Source organism: Somniosus microcephalus, chromosome 2 (genome assembly GCF_052327205.1).
Source record: "Somniosus microcephalus isolate GS21.2 chromosome 2, FLI_Smic_1.0, whole genome shotgun sequence".
NCBI lineage: Eukaryota > Metazoa > Chordata > Chondrichthyes > Squaliformes > Somniosidae > Somniosus > Somniosus microcephalus.
The window spans coordinates 104,729,121-104,751,938 of NC_140988.1; the positions used below are offsets into that span (position 1 = coordinate 104,729,121).

General features: G+C 44.3%; 1 protein-coding gene across 1 annotated transcript in view; it reads left to right on the forward strand.

Moving 5' to 3' along the window:
- tmem131l (transmembrane 131 like) overlaps positions 1-22,818 on the forward strand; it is a 216,624-nt gene that overhangs the window by 66,353 nt on the left and 127,453 nt on the right. The gene's annotated exons all lie outside the window — the stretch shown is intronic.

Sequence of the window (22,818 nt, forward strand, 5' to 3'; positions counted from 1 at the left end):
GAGAGTTTCCTTATCTAGTTTGTATGTCAAAGGGGACACATTATTACATCCCTTATGCTGTTGTAATAAGTAGATATTGGGCAATGTGAACACACTGTGGAACACAAAGGATATGGGAAACATTTCCGAGTGACTGACACTACTGAACTAGAGAAGGTGTCCAAGGCAGACCATGAATTTGTAACCTCTGGGTACCAAGTTTCCTTTTTTCCTGTAAAAGTATCACTTTTTCCCCTTCATCTCCCTTTGTGGACAAACTAAAATTGGAAATTTGTAATTTTGCAATTTGCTAATTCAAATAAACTGGTTTGTTCACTTGTGTGGACTATTTATTTAAGAATTTTTTTTAAAAATGCAAATGCAACGCCCTGCCCAAGGTCTGAATTAGTACGATGTGGATGATTCCTCCTCGCGTTTGGCTGTATACTAACAACAAACTAAACGCTAACCAAACTAGCCTGTTTTACTGCTCTCAATTTATATATGTTATGCTTGCAGTTCCCTGTACCTCAGAATACACTTAGAATATTCAAATCTTATATCACATAATTCTCTTGACACACAAGCTATTTTATCTTTAATGGCAGTGTTGTCCTTGGGCTTCGTAAAAAAAAAAAATCCCTCCTCACTCATTCTGCCTCTTGTATGAACACAATTTATCAACCCAAATTACTCCCACTGCTATCACCAGTGACAGACCTGTAATCAACACTTCACCCTTGTGTTAAATCTTAAAAAGAACCAGAGGGGAGAGGAAGAGATTTCTTTTTACTTGCCGAATTATGATCTGGAATGCACTGCTTAAAAAGGTGGTAGAAGCAGATTCAAGAGTAACTTTCAAAAGGGAATTGTGTATATAACATCCAGCATAGGCACGATGGACCGAATGGCCACCTCCCTGTGCTGTATGATTGAGTTCCTGCTTAATACAACTCGAGTTTGGAAGCACAGAATCCTTTATCATAAGACTTCGATCCCATTTTCAGAATCTCCAATGATTTTCATTTTCTGCTTCCAATTTGCTTTCCTCCATCAGACCTGAAAAGAACATTTATTGTAAAGGGGATCCTATTGTAAGGGGAATAGATAGGCGTTTCTGCGGCCGCAACCCAGACTCCAAGGTGCTATGTTGCCTCCCTGGTGTAAGGGTCAAGGATGTCTCGGAGCAGCTACAGGGCATTCTGGAGAGGGAGTAGGCCATTCGGCCCCTCTAGCCTGCTTCGCCATTCAATGCGATCATGGCAGATCATCCAAGTTCAGTACCCGGTCCCTGCTTTCTCCCCATACCCCTTGATCCCATTAGCCGTAAGAAATATATCCAACTCCTTCGTGAATATATTTAATGAATTGGCCTCTACTGCCTTCTGTGGTAGAGAATTCCACAGGTTCACCACTCTCTGGGTGAAGAAATTCCTCCGCATTTCTGTCCTAAAATGCCTACCCCTTATCCTTAGTCTGTGGCCCCTGGTTCTGGATTCCCCGACCATCGGGAACATTCTTCCTGCATCTAGTCTGTCCAGTCCTGCCAGTATTTTATAAGTTTCAATGAGATCCCCTCTCATTCTTCTAAACTCCAGCGAGTACAAGCCCAATCGACCCAATCTCTCCTCGTACGTCATTCCTGCCATCCCAGGTATCAGCCTGGTGAATCTTCGCTGAACTCCTTCCATGGCAAGAACATCCTTCCTCAGATAAGGCGACCAAAACTGCACACAATACTCAAGATGTAGTCTCACCAAGGCCCTGTACAACTGCAGCAAGACATCCTTGTTCCTGTACTCAAACCCTCTCGCTATGAATGCCAACATACCATTTGCCGCCTTAACCGCCTGCTGCACCTGCATGCTTACCTTCAGCGACTGGTGCACAAGGACACCCAGGTCTCGTTGCACTTCCCCTTCTCCCAATCTATTGCCATTCAGATAATAATCTGCCTTCCTGTTTTTGACACCAAAGTGGATAACCTCACATTTATCCACGTTATATTGCACCCAAGCTGTCCAAATCATCCTGTAGTTTCTCTGCATCCTCCTCATAGCACACACGCCCACCCAGCTTTGTGTCCTCTGCAAATTTGGAGATATTACATCTAGTTCCCTTGTCTAGATCATTAATATATATCGTGAATAGCTGGGGTCCAAGGACCGATCCCTGCGGTACCCCACTAGTCACTGCCTGCCACTTGGAAAAAGACCCGTTTATTCCAACTCTTTGCTTTCTATCTGCCAACCAGTTCTCTATCCAAGTCAATACCTTGCCCCCAATCCCATGTGCCTTAACTTTACACGCTAATCTCTTATGTGGGACCTTAACGAAAGCCTTCTGAAAGTCCAGATACACCACATCCACTGGTTCTCCCTTATATAGGTACCAACGATATAGGTAAAAAACAGGATGAGGTCCTAAAAGCTGAATATAGGGAGTTAGGAGGTAAATTAAAAAAATAGGACCTCAAAGGTAGTAATCTCAGGATTGCTACCAGTGCCACGTGCTAGTCAGTGTAGAAATGAAAGGATATTTCAGATGAATACGTGGTGAGAGGAATGGTGCAAGGGGGAGGGATTCAAATTCCTGGGACATTGGAACTGGTTCTGGGGGAGGTGGGACCAGTACAAACTGGACGGTTTGCACCTGGGCAGTACCGGAACCGATGTCCTAGGGGGAGTGTTTGCTAGTGCTGTTGGGGAGGGTTTAAACTAAAAATGGCAGGGGGTTGGGAACCTGTGCAGGGAGACAGGGGAAAGGGAAGCAAGGATAGAAACAAAAGACAGGAAGGAGAAAAGCAAAAATGGAAGGCAGAGAAATCAAGGGTGTAAATCAAACAGGGCCACAGTAAATAATAATTCTAAAAGGACTAAGTGTTAAAAAATCAAGCCTGAAGGCTTTGGGGGAAAAATTCAGTTGGTTTGCGCCTCCCATTAGCGCCTTAAGAGGGCGCTAATGGCGTGCAAAGCAACTAGCGCCAGGGCGAGGTGATATCTGCGCCTCTTGCAGAATTGACCAGACATTTTGCGGCGGCGCCAAACAATAACGCCCGATCTCCTGCCCGATCTCATTCGAGCGTGCAACGCCCTTGTGGCGCCCCAGAACGGAAATTAAGTGGCGCCCGCCTCCTTTCCGCCTGGTGCAACCAACGACAGGTAGACTGGAACGCTTCCCACTCGCTGTGGGGCTGGGGGGTGCTATTTAAAGGGGGCCTCTTCCTGGCATTTTGTGTGGTAGACATTGTTGCACCACTTGTTCTGAGAGAGTGAGAGATTTTGAGAGAAAGAGAGACTTCCGCATTGAGTCAACGCTGTGTGAAGTAGTTTTGGCTTCTGTCCATAACTTTGCAGGTACTTTGGTTTTTGACCTTCATTACTTTGATTGCCAAGAGACTATGGGGGCTGCACTGAATGGGGACGTCGTCCTGTGCCAGCAGATTCGGAGGGCGCAGAGAGAGTGGCAATCATGGCCAGATGGAGGAGGGCCAACAGGCCTCTGTACAGGAGACCTTACCCTCCCAGGCTATTTCGCCAACAATTCTCCTACATTAATATGTCTGAGGAGCAGTGTTTGCGAAGGCTGCGCTTCAGCAAGGAGGCGGTCACTGAGTACTGCCACCTGCTGCAGCCAGATCTGCAGCCTCAACTGAGGAGCAGGATGTCTGTCAGTGGCAGCGAAGATAACAGTGGCTCTCAACTTTTATGCCACCGGCTCATTTCAATCAGCAACAGGGGACATCGCCAATATCTCCCAGTTTGTGGTGCATTACTGCATTCGTCAGGTCACAAGTACCCTCTATAAAATGAGACGAGAGTACATCTCTTTTCTCATGACCCCGGCCAAGCAGCCTGAATGCGCTATGGGCTTTGCAATGATAGCGGCCTTCCCCATGGTGCAGGGCGCCATTGACTGCATGCATGTGGCTTTGCGTGCTCCGCAGGAGAATGCAGAGGATTTCCACAATCGAAAGGGGTTCCAATCCTTAAACATGCAGTTGGTCTGTGACCACAGACAGCTGATACTCTCTGTCGATGCCCACTATCCTGGCAGCAGCCACGATGCATTCATCCTGCGCCAGACTGCTCTGCCAGAACTTTTCCAGGCACCGCATCACCCAGGTGGTTGGCTTCTCGGAGTCAAGGGCTATCCTCTGTGCACTTGGCTGATGACTCCGCTCCGTACGTCCAACACCCCTGCTGAGCTGCGATACAACGAGAGCCATCTCGCCACCAGGAACATCGTTGAGTAGACGATTGGCGTGCTCAAGTAACGGTTCGCCTGTCTGGACCATTCTGGAGGAGCGCTGCAGTACTCGCCTGAGCGAGTCACCCACTTCGTTGTTGTGTGCTGCATAACCTGGCAATCCTCAGGACCCAGCCAATGCCACCAGGCCTTGGAGCACCACCAGAGGAGGAGGAGGATGATCATCAGCAGCACCACCAAGGCGGAAGGGAGGCACACAATGTAGAAACTAGAAGGGCCGTCCGTCAATGGCTGATAGCAAGCCGCTTCTAGGCATCTGCTGAGGAAATGGCTTCTGCCATTGAGAACAACATGAATGAAACCAACCCGCAACCCCTAAGCCGCCCAAGGCAACAATGATTGCAAATACGAAACATGTACATTTTGAATACAAAAACTTATTTATTTTACAAACTGTGTGTGTCATTTCCGCATGACAAACTAATAGAAAGAAACACAAAAAAGTCATTAACATAACTGGTTCTCACATCCTGGAGATAATGTCCAAAACACTAAAAAAAAAAAAATTTGACCACGAACCTCGGCCTTTAATTAAAAAAAAAAAAACATTTTGTCATACCTCCTACTTTTTGCCCGTTGAGGGTGATCTCTTTCCCTTGCGCACGCCCCCCCCCCCCCCCCCAAACCCTACTGCTCCTCCGTAATGGGACCCCAGTGGCTGCAGCAAGGCTGGTGGAAGGCTGCTGATTGTCAGAACCTGAGACTGCAGATGCCCTTGAAGGACGGCCTCGACCAGCTCTGGGCCTGGAGGACCCGGCTGTAGACTGCACCAACTCTGCATGGGTGGCAGCAGTCTGCCCTACAGGCGGTGGCAAGTGCAGTGGAGAAGTGACAGTGGTGGCAGCAGGAATGCTGTCATCTTGAGAGAGGACAGCAACTCCCTGCTTGACCGACACACTGGCATTCCCACGGGGCAGCACTTCAGCATCCGGAGCAATCTGCTGGAGCACAGATTGCTGGCCTGCTGTGGCGCGGTGAGAGCCCCGGGGAAATGTGTCCGAAGCAGCGAGGATGGCAGCAGTCAGTGCTCGCGTGGCCTCAATCTGAGTCTGCATGAGAGCAGTCTGAGATGGGGTCATGGCAGCCACTGACTGAATTGCAGCACTAAGCATTTGCATGGCATCCGCCTGTGCGACAGCAAAGTGCTCCACACGCCTTGCCAGTGATTCAGTGGATACGGGCACCCTTCCCATTGCAGCCATGAGCTCAATGTGCATGTCCACCGCCTGGGTGTTCATTTCAGCGATGAGCTGCTCCTCCTCTGCATCCAGTGCAGTAGGACTCACTGGCATACTCTCCCTCTGGGGAGAAGGCCCCCGAGCTTCCCTACCCCCATCGCATTGCTGCAGCCCGCTGGGTCCTGGAGCTTCACCCTCATCAGACCCTTCCCCCCTGCTCCCCTCCAGGGAAGGCGTGTTCCCAGTGTGGGCATGGGCTTCCTCGGGAGAGGGTGGCGCTGATGCTCCGGCTTCCTCTTCCTCCTTGCCTGCAGCTTCACTCCCACTGGCAGCTTGAGGGCCCGTCTCCTCAGCTGGTGCATCACCATCTGAAAGCAGGGAGGTACAAGAGTGGGCTTTAGCGTGAGGACAGGGTGGCAGTTAGGGAGGAATTAGTGCAGCGATTTCGTAAGTTGGATTGAAAGTGTCAAAGGCTGGTGTTGTGAGGGACAAGTGGAAGGAGAGAGGACAAAAAGGTGATGACCTTACCATTGCTGTCCAAAACGGGGTCGGCGTCTGCAGTGGCGACGGGACCGATCACCCGGCTTGCCACAATCCTGTGGACGCGCACCTCAAGATCGCTGAGGGGTTGCAGCTGAGGCCGCCCTCCACCCGTCCGTTGCTGCTGTCTCCTATTATGAGATAGCTTGTCCTGCCAGAAAAAGGACGGCGTCTATGAGTAAGCATACAGCCATGGTCTTGCCTGATGTGCCTCCCATAGTTGAATAGCCCTTACTGTATGCAAAGTGTGGAATGTGCGTGTGTGTTGGATGAGTGTTGGGCATTGGGGTTTTAAGACCCTCTGGCCATAGAGTGAGGTTGAGATGGAGGGATGGAGAGGTATTGAAAAAAGTCACTCGCCCTGATGACCCAAGTGAGGTTGTTGAACTTTTTTTTCTACATTGGATATGGGTCCTGGGCACCATGTTCCTTGAGACGCTCTGAGCCACCTCCCTTCACACTCTTCTGTACTTGCGCGGCAAAGGCTTCCTGCCACTCTTTGGATACAGTATAAACCTTCAGCGCTCCACCGCGCCCAGCAGAGCCTCCAAGGCCCGCTCGCTGAAGCGCTGTGCTCGCTCCCTGGCCCTCCATAGTCCTTGCCTGTAAGATTTAGCCACAGGCCTGTCCAGGCCGCGATTCAAGGCTCCAATGAGCAGGGTGTGGCTGGAGAGCAAGATCGACCCTCCCCTTTAAGAACTGGTAGGCGCCAGTATGTCTGTGTTCCATGGCTAACTCAGAGCGCGGGCACAACGCAGGTGCTGAGTTAGCGCCTCACTCCTCGGCCTTTGTGCCTTAAGACAGGTGTGTAGCACTTGATTTAGCGCTCCAATCACCTCCAGGGGTGATAAAAGCCAAGTTTGCAGTCGGAGGCGATAATTAGCGCCAGGCGCTAAACTTTGCGCACGGCCGATAACGGCGCCCCAAACGGGGCGATACTGAATTTCTCCCCCTTTGTGTCTTAATGCGAGGAGCATTTGTAATAAGGTGGATGAATTACTGCGCAAATAGATGTAAACGGATATGATATAATTGGGATTACGGAGACATGGCTCCAGGATGACCAAGGTTGGGAATTCAACATCCAGGGGTATTCAATATTCAGGAAGGACAGGAAAAAAGGAAAAGGGGGTGGGGTAGCATTGCTGGTTAAAGAGGAGATTAACACAATAGTAAGGAAGGATATTAGCTCTGATGATGTGGAATCTGTATGGGCAGAGCTGAGAAATCCCAAGGGGCAGAAAACGTTAGTGGGAGTTGTATACAGACCCCCAAATAGTAATGCTGAGGTTGGGGATGGCATTAAACGGGAAATTAGAGACGCGTGCAATAAGGGCACAGCAATTATCATGGGTGACTTTAATCTACATATAGATTGGTCTAACCAAATTAGTAACAATACTGTGGAGGAGGAATTCCTAGAGTGTATACGGGATGGTTTCCTGGACCAATATGTCGAGGAACCAACTAGAGATCAGGCCATCTTAGACTGGGTATTATGTAATGAGAAAGGATTAATTAGCAATCTTGTTGTGCAAGGCCCCTTGGGAGGAGCGATCATAATATGGTAGAATTCTTCATTAAAATGGAGAGTGAAGTAGTTGACTCAGACTAGGGTCCTGAATTTAAATAAAGGAAACTACGATGGTATGAGGCACGAGTTGGCTAGGATGGATTGGGGAACGTTACTTAAAGGGTTGACGATGGATAGGCAATGTCAAACATTTAAAGATCGCATAGATGAACTACAGAATTTGTTCATCCCTGTTTGGCATAAAAATAAAACAAAAAAGGTGACTCAACCATGGCTAACAAGGGAAATTAGGGATAGCATAAGATCAAAGGAGAGGACATATAATTTGGCCAGAAAAAGCAGCAAACCTGAGGATTGGGAGCAGTTTAGGATTCAGCAAAGGAGGACAAAGGGATTAATTAAGAGGGGGAAAATAGATTGAGAGTAAGCTTGCAGGGAACATCAAAACTGACTGTAAAAGCTTCTATAGATATGTGAAGAGAAAAAGATTGGTAAAGTCAAGCGTAAGTCCCTTGCAGTCAGAATCAAGAGTTTTATAATGGGGAACAAAGAAATGGCAGACTAATTAAATACATACTTTGGTTCTGTCTTCACAAAGGAGGACACAAATAACCTCCCAGAGATGTCGGGGAACATAGGGTCTAATGAGAGGGAGGAATTGAATGAAATCAGTATTTGTAGGGAAATGGTGTTAGGGAAATTGACGGGATTGAAGGCCGATGAATCCCCAGGGCCTGATAATCTACATCCTAGAGTACTTAAGGAAGTGGCCCTAGAAATTGTAGATGCATTACTGGTCATCTTCCAAAATTCTATAGACTCTGGAACAGTTCCCATGGATTGGAGGATAGCTAATGTCACCCCACTATTTAAAAAAGGTGGTAGAGAGAAAATGGGGAATTATAGACTGGTAAGTCTGACATCGGTAGTGGGGAAAATGCTAGAGTCCATTATAAAAGATGTAACAGCAGAGCACTTGGAAAACAGTGACAGGATCGGACAAAGTCAACATGGATTTACAAAAGGTAAATCCTGCTTGACTAATCTACTGGAGTTTTTTGAGGATGTAACTGGTAGAATAGATAAGGGAGAACCAGTGGATGTGGTGTATTTGGACTTTCAGAAGGCTTTCGATAAGGTCCCGCATAAGAGGTTAGCGTGCAAAGTTAAAGCACACGGGATTGGGATAAGGTACTGTCTTGGATAGAGAACTGGTTGGCAGACAGGAAGCAAAGAGTTGGAATAAACGGGTCTTTTTCCGAATGGCAGGCAGTGACTTGTGGGGTACCGCAGGGATTGGTGCTAGGACCCCAGCTATTCACAATATATATAAATGATCTAGACGAGGGAACTAGATGTAATATCTCCAAGTTTGCAGATGACACAAAGCTGGGTGGGCGTGTATGCTGTGAGGAGGATGCAGAGAATCTCCAGTATAATTTGGACAGGTTGGGTGATTGGTCAGATGCATGGCAAATGCAGTATAATGTGGATAAATGCGAGGTAATCCACTTTGGTAGCAAAAACAGGAAGACAGATTATTATCTGAACGGCAATAGATTGGGAAAAGGGGACGTGCAACGAGACCTGGGTGTCCTTGTGCACCAGTCGCTGAAGGTAAGCATGCAGGTGCAGCAGGCGGTTAAGAAGGCAAATGGTATGTTGGCCTTCATAGCAAGAGGATTCGAGTACAGGATCAAGGATGTCTTGCTGCAGTTGTACAGGGCCTTGGTGAGACCACACCTTGAGTACTGTGTGCAGTTTTGGTCACCTTATCTGAGGAAGGATGTTCTTGCCATGGAGGGAGTGCAGCGAAGATTCACCAGACTGATACCTGGGATGGCAGGAATGACGTATGAGGAGAGATTGGGTCGATTAGGCTTATATTCACTAGAGTTTAGAAGAATGAGAGGGGATCTCATTGAAACGTATAAAATTCTAACGACTAGACAGACTGGATGCAGGAAGGATGTTCCCGATGGCGGGGGGAGTCCAGAACCAGGGGTCCCAGTCTAAGGATAAGGGGTAAGCCATTTAGGACTGAGATGAGGAGGAATTTCTTCACCCAGAGAATGGTGAAGCTGTGGAATTCTCTACCACACAAGGCAGTGGAGGCCAATGCATTAAATATATTCAAGGAGTTAGATATATTTCTTAAGGCTAAAGGGATCAAGGGATATGGGGAGAAGGCAGGGAAAGGATACTGAATTTGGATGATCAGCCGTGATCTCATTAAATGGCGTAACAGGCTCGAGGGGCCGAATGGCCTACTCCTGCTCCTATCTTCTATGTTTCTATTTATCTGTTCACTATTAACTCCAACATGAATTTGTATTTGAAGAGAATTCATTGGTGTGAATTTATAATTTGAATCCACGCAGAATTTCTTCATTCAGTCATGTACATACTACTTTGTAACGTCAGCCCCAATTGAGTGCGACAAACAAGAAGCAAAAAATAAATCCCACTAGTCAATTCAACACTTGGAAAGAGCAGCTGATTTTCAGCCTATGATAATGTAAATTGGGCCTTTCTCTTTTGCAGCTGACGTCTAAGCTTTCTGTGGCAGACTCCATTTCAGTGCAAGAAGCCGTCAATTCTCGACTGGCAGTGATGAGTTTCCTTCTTGTTTCCCTTCACCTCGTTACCTTTCCAGGCTTCTGTGCAATTTCCTGTTGTGAATTATAAAGTTGCACAATCTTGTATTCTTATTTTGGCCGTACGTGCAAGAAAATAATTTTTACCATGTCCACTTTGTAAAGTTGAAGACTTAAGGCAAAACTGGATTTTTTTTGTGCTGTCAATAGTGTTATTACTCCGTATTTGAGTTGTATGTTCAAACTACTGTTAGATGGCTTTCCACCCAGTTTTATTTGAAGGGGGGCTGGTGTGGAAATTACACAGGGTTAAACATGTCTTTATTTGGGCAATTTTGCCTCTTTACTGTGCTACAAATGCACAGAATAATATTGGTGTGGGAGCTGTGTAGGATTTCTAGTATGACTTACCCACTTGCTGTCCATAAAGTTATGGTAGCTGAAACTGGTGGCATTGGGGTAAAATAGGATACTGAATGACTGACTGAAATGGGGGCAAAATTATGGTTTTTAATGTATCCTGAGATTTGTTTTTACTTCTTTAGACTTGTTGCACTCTCTAACACCCTGTCTGCCTGTGGCCTGATCTTAACAATGAGATTTGACTTCCTCTCTATCAGTTGTTTGTTTAAAAGTACATAGGAAATGAGCAAGATTTTCCCTTTTTTCAACCACCTATCTTCCTTACGGGTTTTTGCAAACATTTTTTTTATTGATTTATTTACCATGAGGAACGATTGTTTAATTTTTAAACATAATTTGGGTGAAATTCATCTTGGGCCCAAAACAGACTATGTTCTTTTCCACCATTTGAGAAAGAAAATTGTCAGGAGTGTAAAATGGGTGGCTGATGCGTTATCGCCCGTTTTGTGCTACTGCCCAAGACGGATTTCAGCCCCAATATGTTTGAGTACAGGGGAAGGAAAATCCTGAAGCAACTCCTTCGGTCAATGGGGGAGAAGAATTTCAGTTCTAGGGTAAAAAAGTACACGTGAAAGAAAAATGGGGAATCGACCTAAAATGGTTCAAATGTAGTTTTGTAGTTAGTTTCAAATAGGCAACGTCTCTTTTTGACTTCCAAAACAAGAACTTGTACAAAGTTAGCTATTGGAGAGAAAGTATGTAGAGCTTCTCTGACATGGGCCAAGTGCAAAATGTGATAGCAAGACTGTGATGGTGGGGGAGAAGGGAATTACATATAAGCTATTGACTTAGCATCCATTGATAACTCTTAATATAAATGGTGCTGTTCATATCCAAAATAATAATCCCAAAAATGCACCCATTTCGCCGATGTCAAGTTACGCTGAGATTTCCACCGAATCGTATTAGAATACGCTCAAATGTAAAATGGAAATAGCTGTTAATCAGAATAAACAATCTGGGTCCAAGGAAATCATTGAACTTGCACTATATGTTTCTTGAAGTATGTAAATTAAAGTTTCAACTCATTTAACCATCATTCATGCACATCAGGCACAGCATGTTTAAGAACCTGCAATCTGGAAAGGTTTTCCATTTTTAATGTGCCATAAAATGCATTCAAAGGAAAAGAAAACAAAGTGCAGGTCTTGGTGAGGATAAAATTTTAAAAAAACAACCAAAATTGCAATTAAACACAAAAAATGCCTGCTGCCCATGAAAATGTGGTTGGAATTTGGAGAGCCTTTGAGAAAGCGCAGTTGCCAAAAACTCGCATACAAGGCTCTAACCTGGGGGCGGACCCATTATTATGGGCAGAGATGTGTTAGGGTGAAGGGATTAATGGATGATCGTCGAAGATGGAGGAGATTTGAATGTAAATACCGTGATCCTTTAGGCCGTGTGTTTGATTTGCGCCCAGATTCAATGTCTCTGGCTGCAAATACGCAGGAAGTTCCAGGCCCTGCTGTTTTTCGATGGAAGTACTAATAGGACACCTTTCATACCATATTTGCATCGGAACACCGATGTCATTATGGTTTTGGCGTTCTCTACAGCCATCTATTGTACTTTTCAGTATTGGGGGATTATTTTAATTGTCATCAAAATCCTTGCATTCATTGTTTACACAGGAACTGTTGGAACTTGTGAATGGATATACTGTAGCAGTGTAATGATTTATTTCCCTTTTTAATGAGCATAAATTTAAGTTGCGCTTGGTGAGGAGAAGCCGCGATCTAGGATTTGCATGTGTTGCTTCTGGATACATTACTCAGCTGACGGTGAAAGTTGAAGGCTGCATTTTGACATGTTTACTGCAAGTACCTCAGTGTTCAACCCTGGAGCAAGTTTAACAAAAAAAATCAAAGGCTAGATCGCTGAAATTGGCAAGTTGTAGCGAAGCCTTTGAACCTCGTATTTCAAGTCGTTATTATTACACATTGAAAAGTCCCGTTTTGTGATGAAGTCTTTGTGACTTATGTGTGACCATTTGCTGTTGTATACACTGGAATAATAAAGTACACACAATACAAACTAACAAAAAATACCACATACAATTAACAGTTCTCAAAAATGTGCACATTCCCTATACTCTTCCACTCTCTCCCACCCAAGTCCAAAGGGGAGGTCTCTGACCTCTATTAAAAATCATTCCAGTCCAGACATCCTTTCATTACTGGGGCTTAACTCTGCTTTAACACTGTTCACACTGGTTACTGCTTTGTGAATTTGCGAATCTACGCTGTCCCTTTCAGTAGATTAAGTCTGATTTGATAAGTGTTGGGTTTGAAGTTTTGATTTGCTGACGGTAATAATGCTGGTTCCTTTTAATAATCTCAAAAGTACCAACAACTAGGAGCCAAATCTATGGTTGGGAATGGAAGTGTAGTGACATCTGTGCTGGAAGTTGAATGTCTTCCACCTTAGTATGTATGTTATAAAGGTAAATTGCGCGCTCTTCGTTCTCCTTCTCCTCCTACTCTCTCTTTTCTCCCCCCCCCCCCCCCCCTCCCAATGCCGGCCGATTTGTTGGTTTGTATTTGTGTATGTAGGCACAGCTGCTAATGCTGGGCCGAAAAGGTGGGGAGGGATTCATACACAACAGTCCAGGGGAGGGGAGTTGTAGGGCTGGAGGAGGCTAGAGAAAAGGTAGGGCAAGTCCATGAAGTGGTGTGAACGCAAGGATGAGAATTTAAAATTTGAGGTGTTAGTGGATCGGGAGCCAATGTAGGTCAGCGAGCACAGGGGTGATGCGTGAGCGGGACTTGGTGCAGGATCAGAACATAAAGGAGGCCCCTCGAGCCTGCTCTGCCATTCAATAAGATCATGGCTGATTTTTGACCTCAAATCCACTTTTCCGCCTGAACCCCATATCCCTTGATTCCCTTAGAGTCTAAAACTCTCTCGATCTCCGCCTTGAATATACTCAATGACTGAACTTGCACAGCTCTCTGGGGTCGAGAATTCCAAAGAAAATCAACCCTCTGAGTGAAGAAATGTTTCCTCACCTCAGTCCTAAATGGCCGACCTCTTATCCTGAGACTATGCCCCCTACCTAGACTCTCCAGCTAGGGGAAACAGACTCTCGGCATCTACCCTGTCAATTCCCCTCAGAATCTTGTATGTTTCAATGAGAGCACCTCTCATTCTTCTAAACTCTAGAGCGTATAGGCCCAACCTACTCAATCTCTCCTCCTAGGACAACCCTCTCATCCTAGAAATCAATCTGTTGAACCTTTGTTGCACCCCCTCTAAGGCAAGAATATCCTTCCTTGGGTACGGCGACCAAAACTGTACATGGCACTCCAGGTGTGGTCTCGCCAAAGCTCTGTACAATTGCAGCTATACTTACTTACTCTTGGCCTTTGTTGCAAAGGGGTTGGGGTGCAACCTACCATTTACCTTCCTAATTGCTTGCTGTACCTGCATGTTAACTTTCTATGATTCATGTACAAGGACACCCAAATCCCTCAACACCAACATTTAATTGTTTTCTAAATGGTGAGAAACTGTTTTTTCTATTCTTCTAAACCAAAGTGAATAACCTAATTTCCCACCTTCTATTCCATCTGCCACCTGCTTGCCCACTCACTTAACCTGTCTATATCCCTTTGCAGACGGTTTGTGTCCTCCTCACAGGTTGCTTTCCCATCTAGATTTGTATCATCAGCAAACTTGGATACATTACATTCACTCCCTTCATCTAAGCCATTAATAAGCTATTGACAGCAACGTTTTGGAAGAACTGAATTTGAGGGTGGAGAATGTGAAGCTGGGAAGGAAAGCATTGGAATAGTTGAGTGCAGGTGACAAAAGGCATGGATGAGGGTTTCAGCGGCAGAAGGGTTGAGGTAAGGATGGAGGCAGGCCACTGGAGCGGGAAGTAGGTGGCCTTTGTGATGGAGTTGATGTAGGGTTGGAAGCTCAGCTTAGGCTCGGAAAGGACGGGAAGATTGCAAACAGTCTTGCTCAGACTGAGACAGTTACTAGGAAGTGGATGGAATTTGTGGCGGGGGTCAAAGGCAGTGACTTTAGTCTTCCCAATATTTAACTGGAGGAAATTGTGACTCGAACAATAAATTAAACACATACTGTCAAATTCCATGTATAAGCAGATTCTGCCTCCTTATAGACTGGAAATAATTTATCCCAATTCATTATTTTTAAATGAGTAATGTTTGGCACTGCAGATTGAATGTTGATATTTTTGTACTGAACCCCATGTAGAAAGGTATGACCTCCTTTCTCTTCTCCACCTCAACTTCTACAGTATCCTTAGAAATAATGGGTAATTTTTATTATTTTTCCTCCTGAATGGTTTACATTTAAAACTGCACTTTGGATCACCGAGCATTCCAGAGGTTGTGTGCAATCAGGGACATTCAGGTTTGTATGACTTACTACTGCACTGGAGATGCTTTACAAGGCCATTGGGAGAGTTCAGTTGGGCACTGTTTTGTAGGTCTGTCATTGGCACCAACACCACATTTCCAGTGTGGCTGTCTAGCATTGGCCAATTTGGAGAGCAAGTTTCTGGTGTTTTCTAAATTACATTATTAGTGATGTAGAACATTGCTGAAACTATGGTTTAATTGTAAATTTTGCCCATGGTGTAATTGGTATGTATATCTCCCACCTAATAGGTTAGTCAGACATTATCAAAGAACCTGAGGCAAACTGCCTTAAGTGCTCATTCTAGTGATAGCTGACTGAAGAGGATCGCTGTCCAGATCCTTTTTCTGTTCAATTAAAATTCGTGCTGGAGCTAGTTTTCCAAAGAATGGTGCTGGCTGCCTTTTTCAACAATGTCCCCAAGCCCCAAAATCCACTTCTCTGGCAAAGCCTGACACTCAGGAAAGCAAAATACTTCAGAAGCATCACTGATCCAGTGTCTTTATCTTGAGACTGCAAAACTAGTTCTTCGACACCCAGGAAAATTCTATTAGTGCACCATGCCATATGCTTCACAGAAGCAAATGGTTCCAAAATTTTAGGAGACTGTTTTCATTCTCAGGCAGTGGTGACCAGGAAATCTTTGGAATGGTTTTTTTTCCTTGATGCAATGGATGTCACTGTATACCAATATTGATGTAGGTGTCTTTGCTCCCTCCCTCCCTCCCTCCTGCTAGAAATTCCTGCATTTGTTCACAGGAAGAGAATTTACAAGCTTCATTTGTAAAATAATCCAAAATGGTATGTATATTTAAGATGCATTACCATCTGTAAAATAATCAGTTGTGTTTATAAAATTGTGTTCGTACTCCATGCCACCTTTTATAAAACACTGGTTCGGCCTCAACTGGAGTATTGTGTCCAATTCTGGGCACCGCACTTTAGGAAGGATGTGAAGGCCTTGGAGAGGGTGCAGAAAAGATATTAGAGAATGATTCCAGACATGAGGGACTTCAGTTACATGGATAGACTGAAGAAGCTGGGGTTGTTCTCCTTAGAGCAGAGAAGGTTGAGAGGAGATTTGATAGAGGTGTTCAAAATCATGAAATGGCCTAGACAGTAGATAGAGAGAAATTGTTCCCATTGGCGGAAGATTTAAGGTGACTGGCAGAAGAACCAAAGGCGACATGAAAAACTTTTTTTTACGCAGCGAGTGGTTAGGTTCTGGAATGCACTGCCTGAAAGGGTGGTGGAGGCAGATTCAATCATGGCTTTCAAAAAGGAATTGGATAAGTACCTGAAGGAAAACAATTTGCAGGGCTATGCGGCGAGGGCGGGGGAGTGGGACTAGCTGAAGTGCTCTTGCAGAGAGCCAGCACAGGCTGAGTGGCCTCCTTCTGTGCTCTAACCGTTCTATGATGTTATGTTTGTTTAGATCAGATGATGAGAGTACGGATCACTTGTGTAAAGTTCTACACTTCATACCTGATCGGTGATGATACAAACAAACTTTGTATTCATTGGTTTATGCAGAAAATGGACTTGGAAGTTACTCTTTTTTATTTAAACCTCCCCCTCGGCTTTTTTTGGACAGAATGACACTTGATGATTAATGTTTGGGATTTAGGAGAGTAATGAGACAAAGGTGCCCCGTGACCTGGTGCCTCACGGCATCCTTTGGCGGTCTCAAAGTAGTTTACAACCAATGGATAACTTTTGAGGTGTATTAACTGTTATGTAGGTAAATGTGGTAGCCTATGAATGAATGACCAGGTAATCTGTTTTTACTTGTGTTGGCTGAGGGAGAAATGTTGGCTGGGACACAGGAAAATCTCCATGCTCCTCTTTGGGTAGTGCTGTGGGATCTTTTACATCCACCCGAACAGGGAGACAGGACTTCGGGTTAGCATTTCATCCAAAAGATGGCATCTCCCACAGTGTAGCACTCCCTCAGTACTGCACTGAAGTGTCAGCCTAAATTATGTGCTAAATCATGAAGCTGGGCTTGGACTCAATCTCCTGACTCGGAGGTGAGAGTGATGCACAATTGAGCCAAGCTGACACGAGCTGAGAAATTTTGCTGTTTATGGGGCATAAATCTGACATTCTGGAAGCAGAGGGAAAGCAAATTGTGGTGGAATCCATTTTTCACTCCCATAAGAGCTTGTGATGAAGGAGCACAGACACTACTCCCTCTGTCCTAGCATTACTTCTGTCCTGGCCACTCTTGGAAATATTACCAGTTATGCCTTCTATACTCCAACGATAGCTGCACCTTCATGAAGTAGGGATAGAAACATAGAAGATAGGAGCAGGAGTAGGCCATTCGGCCCCTTGAGCCTGCTCTGCCATTCAATGCGATCATGGCTGATCATCCAAATTCAGTACCCTGTCCCTGCTTTCTCCCCATATCCCTTGATCCCCTAAGCCTTAAGAAATATATCTAACTCCTTCTTGAATATATTTAATGAATTGGCCTCAACTGTCTTCTGTGTCAGAGAATTCCACAGGTTCACCACTCTCTGGGTGAAGAAATTCCTCTTCATCTTTGTCCTAAATGGCTTACCCTTTATCCTTAGACTGTGACCCCTGGTTCTGGACTCCCCCGCCATCGGGAACAGCCTTCCTGCATCTAGTCTCTGTAGTCCTGTTAGAATTTTATAAGTTTCAATGAGATCCCCTCTCATTCTTCTAAACTCTAGCGAATATAAGCCTAATCGACCCAATCTCTCCTCATACGTCATTCCCACCATCCCAGGTATCAGTCTGGTGAATCTTTGCTGCACTCCCTCCATGGCAAGAACATCCTTCCTCAGATAAAGCGACCAAAATTGCACACAATACTCAAGGTGTGGTCTCACCAAGGTCCTGTACAACTGCAGCAAGACATCCTTGCTCCTGTACTCGAATCCTCTTGCTATGAAGGCCAGCATACCATTTGCCGCCTTAACCGCCTGCTGCACCTGCATGCTTACCTTCAGCGACTGGTGCACAAGGCCACCCAGGTCTCGTTGCACTTCCCCTTTTCCCAATCTATTGCCGTTCAGATAATCTGCCTTCCTGTTTTTGCTACCAAAGTGGCTAACCTCGCATTTATCCACATCATAGTGTATCTGCCCAATCGCCCAACCTGTCCAAACTGTCCAAATCGTACTGGAGTTTCTCTGCATCCTCCTCACAGCACACACGCCCACCCAGCATTGTGTCGTCTGCAAACTTGGAGATATTACATCTAGTTCCCTCGTCTAGATCTTATATATATATATTGTGAATAGCTGGGGTCCTAGCACCGATCCCTGCGGTACCCCACAAGTCACTGCCTGCCACTCGGAGAAAGACCCGTTTATTCCAACTCTTTGCTTCCTGTCTGCCAACCAGTTCTCTATCCAAGACAGTACCTTACCCCCAATCCCATGTGCTTTAACTTTGCACTTTAATCTCTTATGCGGGACCTTATCGAAAGCCTTCTGAAAGTCCAAATACACCACATCCACTGGTTCTCCCTTATCTATTCTACCAGTTACATCCTCAAAAAAATTTCAGTAGATTAGTCAAACTTGATTTTCCTTTTGTAAATCCATGTTGACTTTGTCCGATCCTGTCACTGTTTTCCAAGTGCTCTGTATTACATCTTTTCTAATGGACTCTAGCATTTTCCCCACTACCGATGTCAGGCTTACCGGTTTATAATTCCCTGTTTTTTCTCTACCACCTTTTTTAAATAGTGGGGTTACATTGGCTACCCTCCAATCCATGGGAACTGTTCCGGAGTCTATAGAATTTTGGAAGATGACCAGCAATGCTTCTACTATTTCTAGGGCCACTTCCTTGAGTACCCTAGGATGTAGATTATCAGGCCCTGGGGATTTATCAGCCTTCAATCCCGTCAATTTCCCTAACACCATTTCCCTACAAATACTGATTTCTTTCAGTTCCTCCCTCTCATTGGACCCTATGTTCCCCGACATCTCTAGGAGTTTATTTGTGTTCTCCTTTGTGAAGACAGGACCAAAGTATGTATTTACAGGAAACGCTAGGCTGCTTTGTTTAAACACCAATCACCTATATCATGTGATCAATGTGTATCTGAGACCTGGCTGATATTGCATCAACCTGCATAAGGTACTTAATTAACATGTTGGTCTTGCTACGCACAAAGGAAAAGATACTGAGCTGGATCCACCTTGTTACTTAGCAGTTAGAATTCTAGTTACCCATATCCTGCTGAATAAAGAAAGTTCACACTACTTGCACTTCACACTAGTAGCAAACAGCATTTCCCAACCCAGGACAACTTATCTTTTCTGGATAATAAACACTCTTCCACTATTCAGATGCTACAATATGCCTTAATCATTCACTTAAATAGCCAGTGTTGCCATGGCTGATAGTAACCAGAAAGCCAGAATCTGAATGTGAAGATGTTGGCCATCTAGTTCAGTGGGTGAAGAATGAAGCAGTGGTGGTGTGAATGTGTTTGACACAAGACCAAAATTGTCTCGCTGTAAGAAAATGAGACACTGGACAGAGTCTAATCAGATGATAGAACCCATCAAATAGGAAGATTGTTTTTGATTTAAGTACTCTGATACACCCATCTACTACATGTGGTTACAAAGTTGAAAGAATGTGTATGTCCACTGTTCTTTCCACGTTATAATATCTTCGTGCCATCTTTTTACAAGTTTCTTAAATGACATGCAAACTTTAGTCCAATGATGGTGGCATATTTTCAGGGGTGGAGAATCGATGGATTTCATATACTGTACACAGATTTTCAGAAACCATTTGATAAATAATCACTTGAGAGATTGCTAGCTAAAATCAAAGCACATGAAATTGGAAAGCAAAATACTGCGGCTACTGGAAATCTGAAATAAAAACAGAAAATGCTGGAAATACTCAGCAGGTCAGGCAGCATCTGTGGAGAAAGAAACAGAGTTAACGTTTCAGGTCGATGACCCTTCGTCAGAACAGGGTCATCGACCTGAAACGTTAACTCTGTTTCTCTTTCCACAGATGCTGCCTGACCTGAGTATTTCCAGCATTTTCTGTTTTTATATCACATGAAATTGGAGGTAGGCTTGTGGCATGGTCTGGAAACTGGGATATAGGCAATAGTGAATTGAGAGTAAAGGGATGTTCTATTAGATGCATAATCTAAGTAGAGAAGTGCTGGGGCAAAGCATGAAAAGGATTTGGGGTCCAAGTATGTAGTCATTAAAAGCTACCTTGCAGATGCAAAATGTGATCAAAAAGTCTGATGTGATGGTGGGCTTCATCATAAGAGGTTTAGAATATCAAAGCAAGGCAATAATACAATTGTATGGAGTGCTAGTCAAACTTTGAATATTATCAGTTTTGGACATTTATAAGATCACAAGATAGTTGAGGATATCACAGGTCACTCAGCCCATCTTAGTTCATTTATCCAGAATTTTCATCAGGATGTGGGCAACACTGGCAAGGCTGCATTTATTTTTTAGAAAGTAATGGTGGTCCATCTCCTTGAACCACTGCAGCTGATAGTGTTGCCACGATGGTGTTTGGTAGGCAATTCCAGGATATTAAGCCAGTGACTGATGGAACAGCAACATATGCCCAACTCGGGAACTTGAGGTGATGGTGTTCCCATGACATTGCTGCTCTTGCCCTTCTCGAAGGTAGTGGGAATAATTACCTTCTCGAAGGTAGTGGGAATAATTCTTGTTCTTCGATTTGTCCATTGCATCAATGTTCATTTGAAGGTAGATTGCCAAAAATTGTTCACCATTCATAAGGCCATATTTAGAATATACTGAATTACAATAACCTGTTTCAGCTTCTAATCAATTGTCAGTGAAATACATCCAAGTACTTGGTTAGTCTCTTGTTAATAACTGCTAACTAATTCATGTTGACTAAGTACTTTCAGTAATTTTTTTACTTTTTTTCTCTAATGGACCCCTACTCTGTACATATTTCATATTTTCTCTTCCAATGTGTAGTACCCAATATTTTTACACATTTAAGATTTATCTGTCTGTCTTAACCCATCAGCTTAATTTGTCTTGACTGTTTGTTTATATTGTTCAACTGGCAACAGAACTTGGTGTCATAAGTAAATACAATATGTAGGAGGATACTTGTAATGTTCACAAATGCTGTGTCTGGCTGCCAAACAAGTTCCTATAGCGCTTAATTGCCTCCTAGACACACCTTTTTTTTCTGTTTCTCATTGTCTGCTTTCTGTTGTCTGCTTTCTGTTGTCTGCTTTCTGTGTCAAGCCAGTTTTCAATCCAGCCAGCTATCACAGAATCACAGAAACCCCACAGTGCAGATAGAGGCCATTTCGGCCCATCGAGCATATCCCACCCGATCCCCGTAACCCCTACACCAACACATATCCCACTCTATCCCCGTAACCCCACGTATTTAATCCCCCTAACACTAAGGGTCAATTTATCATAGCCAATCAACCTAACCCGCACATCTTTGGACTGTGGGAGGAAACCGGAGCACCCGGAGAAAACCCACGCAAACACGGGGAGAATGTGCAAACTCCACACAGACAGTCACCCGAGGCCAGATTCGAACCCGGGTCCCTGGCGCTGTGAGGCAACAGTGCTAACCACTATGCCACCGTGCTGCCCCATGCCACCGTGCATAGTGGTTAGCACTTCATGGAATTTCTCTTATCCCCCTTCCCACTGGAGAAATGTGCAGATTTCAACTCCGCACCTCCCTTGATTGCACAATCAAGATCTTGTGTCCTTGGCGCAACAAAATAGAGAGAGAATATAGCACCTTTCACCAGCTCGGGACGTCCCAAAGTGCTTTTACAGACACTGAATTAATTCTGAAGTGTAGTCACTTGTGAGCAATATACTACGTTGCCCTGTCAGCAACAACTGAAATGTCAATTTCTGATACTACATTATTTTTCAATGTTGTGTGGTTTTTCCAATATGGCACATGGTGTCTCTTCGCCCCCCCCCCGCCCCCCATGTTTTGTAGTTTTTAGCTGCCAATGAAACATTTTGGTAAGCTAATGTTCTTGGAAATAAAATTAGTTGCACGCAACATTGTGTGAATGTTAAACTGCAGGTGGTGTTTTCTGGTTCAGTCTCAAAGTCATCTGCTTCCCATGAAAGTAACTTTACATCAGATGTTTTGACATCCATCCAAAAATCTTATCCTATTACCTTTCTTTCACGTACAGAAAAGCAGCAAGGTTTCTTATAAGTGTAGAGCACACAAGATTATCAAATCCACTTATGCAGTCCTGTTACAAAAGAAATTTAACTTTTTTTTAAAGGAAGAAAAATGCTGATAGGATTGTTTGCTGTCGCACAACAATTGCACGTATAAGGAGGTGTTTAGATTGGTTTGTTTTGGATAAATAACGCTTGAGCAATGTACTGATTTGGTTACTTTCCTAACCATATTTACTTGTTCACATTTTATGTGCACTTATGACATTGTATTTTTCTGTGAACATAAGGTGAAGCAGAGGGTGGTGAGAAGAGAATCTGAATATAAATTTGCTGAAGATCTAATTAAGCACATTTCTAAATATTTCATGTTGCTATCAAACCACATTAATTAAAATCAGGTGAGTGAGATGTGAAATCTTTTTTTTAAACTGGAGAATTTGCTTAATGAATGCATGGTTTATACCCCATTGTTAATACAAATTGTATCGGTCATTGTAGCTATTAAGACACCTATCCTGATTGAAGCCCTGCAGCTTAGTTCACAAATGGGCCTGTCTAGATTCGGTCCACACTTGTTCGCTGGAGAGTCTTGCTCCGTTTATTGTAACAGTAAACCTAGGGAGTTTTGCAGTTGCAGCGTTCTGTCAAATTTGATGATTAATGAAAACTATCTTGTTGATCTTGCAATATGATTTAGCAGAGTCCTTTGA